We start from the raw sequence: 4,124 nt of genomic DNA, 5'->3' as shown, positions 1-4,124 counted from the left end.
CAGCCCTCCCTCTACACTGAAAGTATTTTGGCAGCGTCCACCTGAGCCACAGCTCGTCGAGCTGGGAGTGTAACACACACACACACACACACACGAATGCACTACTGGTGTACCTGCACCTATGAAAAGCACACTCATATTCACAATATAGTACAGAAAAAAAAATAATATAATCTTCAAATGAATGAGAATTCAGCAAACTGAGAAAGTAAATGTGTTTGGAAATAGATTTTTCTGACAGTTATTATTATTATTAGTATTAGTATTATTAATAATTTTATTATTATTATTAGTCACCTGAACTGATTCTTTGGACACCAGGCAAAGGAAAGAGAACGTCCACATATGTATAGATAGATAGATAGATAGATAGAGTACTTTATTGATCCCTGAGGGATATTGTTTTGTCGCAGCAGCAGACAATTACAGATATTACACATAACATTACAGACACCAAATACTAACAAGACACACTTATCTGTAAGTCAGTACGTAAGCTAGATGCATACAGTGTCATGTGGAATAAAGTGTCAAGTGAAATGAAGTGTCCAGGTAATAAAGTGACAGTGAGTTTTGCATGCGCATTGTGTATAGTGTGTATATGTACAACTTTTAACCACGTTGAATATATGTCACTATAATAATTGTTCGTAACCTCTGCATGATGACTAGAGCGACGATGACTAAAATTGCAAAAAAAAATGCATTATTATTAAAGCCGACGTTCTTTAACGTGGGAACGTATTGTGCGCTCACACAACGTAAGTAATTGTGGGGCTTTAAATGACTAATTTGTATATATTTTGGGAAATCTGACCAACTAAGTTTTTGCAGGCAGGTGCAAACAAAAATAATAAGTGTGTGAGAGGGCAGGATTGGTGAAAAAATTCCTTCAGAAGTGGGCAGGAGTGGGATTTAGAAAAACACTCCCGCCCACACACATAAGCATTTATAAAAGCTTATTCCCACAGGTGTTAAGTTTTGAGACTTTTATTTTTATTCAGTTTTGATGTCATGTCAATGTGACATAATACCCGACATACAAATTTTAAAAAATACATTTTTGTTGACATGAGGTTATGTCACAACAGCTTTGTAGCTTGGTGCATGTGACGTCTGGTACGTTGACATTTCCAACATTAAGACCAAACTCACTCTATTTTAATTTCAGAAAAAAATTATATACATAACTATCATTACTGTGTCATGGCATTGCTTCTTGTTACTAATCTGTATACCTCAGATACACTTAAAATATACTTCAACTCAGACATTTGACCTTACTTTGACCTTTACCCTTGACGAAATGTAATCAGTTCATCTGCTGGTTACAAAGATATTTCCATATAAATCCTACAAACATTCAATCTAATTCTTGAGATACCGCTCTAACGAAAATTACGGCTGGACGCTGAGACACCTGGAGAACCACCAGCTAGAGGCAAAAAATACAACACATCAAAATTGAAGAAAGCAGTTCCAATAACAGCATGTCTTGAAGTGTTTTATTCCTCTTATACCGCAGCAATTTTGAATTTATTAATGGATGACATGTCATACTTTTTATCTGTTTATAGATACTTGTAATGTTGTGAAACATCCTCAAAACAAGTTAGTTCCTGTTCTCATGAACGTTATAGCAGATATAAAAAGTGGTTCCCTCATCGGCCTTTCTTTTTTCTCTGTCTTGAAGTTAATAAGAGAAAAAAAAATGCAGCTCGTCATGTTTTTTTTTTTTTTTTAAACCACAATACATAAACTCCTCTGTACTGAAGACTTTCCTGTGGTGGAAAACATACTGGCACTGGAGACTCCTTCCATAAATGTTAAATAAACATCTCCTTACAGAAAACGTCACATTGAAAACAATTAGATGCCTTTAATTGTTATATTTATAAACAACATTTTTTAATCATCTTAGATCATATGTACATTGTTACCAACATATTTAAACGAACTGAACTGGCAATATTGTAAAACTATGAAGCCGATTTCACGTAACATGTATGACTGTAGCCTAAATCTCTCCCAAACCTCGACATCAGTATCAGTCATTAAAAAGTACTGTGTTATGTGTTGAAAGCCTTTTCAGTGTGGGGATCTGAAAATGTAGGACCAAGTGGACCAACATTACAGTAAATCTGTGTGTTTGTGTATTAACTTGTGTAAATTTCACCACGGTCGCTCCACTGTTTTGGAATGACTTCAGGAAAAGATTCCAGATTTTCTCGGCACATTAATCACCACTGAGTGTAAGGTAAAGGGAGCGGTGCTATCAGCCGGGTTGGTGCGATTAAGTGGCTTCTGAAGAGGGTGTGGGGCTCGCATTGTGTGAGCTTTGTGCAGAAGGAGATTGGGAAAACAGGCGTGAGCCACGGAGATAATTTCACAATGAAGCCAGTAGCTGCTGCAAACACATTACACACATTACTGTTTCATTCGGCCTACGCACGCTCCATCATTTAGACATCTAGATTACACCAGGGTTACGTCAGGCTAATCATTTAGGCCACGGTTTGATATCAGGGGACTGGATCGGTTCGTTTCGGCTGCTTGCTGACTAAGTGACGTCGACGTATGAGTAATTAAAGGAAAGACCTGACAGGTCACACACTGTTTAACACACTGTTTTCTGTTGCAAGGTTGAATTTATTTAGCTTTGGTTTGTCTTGTTTCTAAAGAATGCAATTTGATTAACAGTGTCCTTATGACCTCAGGTGCTCATTAGGACAAAACTTGTGCTATTTGGAAAAGTTTCAAATACTTTCAGAGAATGATTCATTCAGCAGTTTGCAAAAAAAAAAAAATCTTAAAAATCTTACAAATTTGTGGAAATTCATGCCTATCTGATCTGAAGTGAGGTATGGTTTTGACACTTAGCACACACACCCCCCCCTTTTTAGCTGAATTGACAAAACGAACCACTTCCTCATGCTGTGCCGCTTGTGTCTTTCATCCTGTCATACCCCAGAAACACACGTCTGTCGGTGCACACACACCTGCACACACTACTATTTTTACCGGGGGGGTTTCCAGTTAACCATGCATGAATACAACTCCGTGCTGTAACGCCTACACTGTCCCAAACCTCAACCTCGGTAAAATATTTTCAAGAAAATCTACAAATTTCTGCAGGTTCGATCTTCTAGGGTAGATTTTTCCACATGGGTACCTAGAAAATGTCCCTATGATATCAGAATGTCTGAATGTGCTTTCCTGTTAACATACACTCCCATTCAAAGGGTTTTTTTTAACCTCTGGACTTTCTTATGTTTTATTACATGGAATGGAAATGAAACAAGGAAAAATGTTAAACAAGTTTTCCACCAAAGTGGTACTTCTTTGTTTAAAAAATGTGCATCGTTGTATTATCACACTCTCTGACCTTGATCATAAATGGTGCTTTATAAAGGCAGATGAATTTGAAAAAAAAAAAAAAAAACAACATGTTTACTGTTAAAGAGCTCAAGATTTAGATTTAGATTATTTCCAATAAAATAAAATGTCCTGAATCTGTTACAATTTTATGATTTTACATGATTCATTTATTTCCACATGCAATTCTTTTTGCTCATGCTTCATTCATTTTCACGTGATTCGTTTGACATGTGATTCATTTATTTCCACATATGATTCTTTTTGCAAATGATTCACTTATTTTCACATGATTCTTTTTGCACCTGATTCATTTATTTCCACATGTGATTCTTTTTACATGTGATTCATTTATTTTTACACGTGATTCTTTCTCAAATGACTCATTTACTTTCATTTGATTTTTTTTTGCATGACATTTATTTTCACTTGCAATTTTTTTTGTTTATGCTTCATTCATTTTCACGTGATTCGTTTTACACATGATTCATTTATTTCCACATATGATTCTTTTCACACATGATTCACTTATTTTCATATGATTCTTTTTACACATGATTCATTTATTTTTACATGTGATTCTTTCTCAAATGATTCATTTACCTTCACGTTTTTTTCTGCATGACATTTATTTTCACATGCGACTTTATTTGCACATGCTTCATTTATTTTCATGAGATTCTTTTTACACATGACTCATTTATTTCCGCATGTATGTATTCGTTTTTAAACATGGCTCATTTATTTTC

Source organism: Pangasianodon hypophthalmus, chromosome 15 (genome assembly GCF_027358585.1).
Source record: "Pangasianodon hypophthalmus isolate fPanHyp1 chromosome 15, fPanHyp1.pri, whole genome shotgun sequence".
Lineage (NCBI taxonomy): Eukaryota > Metazoa > Chordata > Actinopteri > Siluriformes > Pangasiidae > Pangasianodon > Pangasianodon hypophthalmus.
This window is presented reverse-complemented; position numbering follows the sequence as displayed.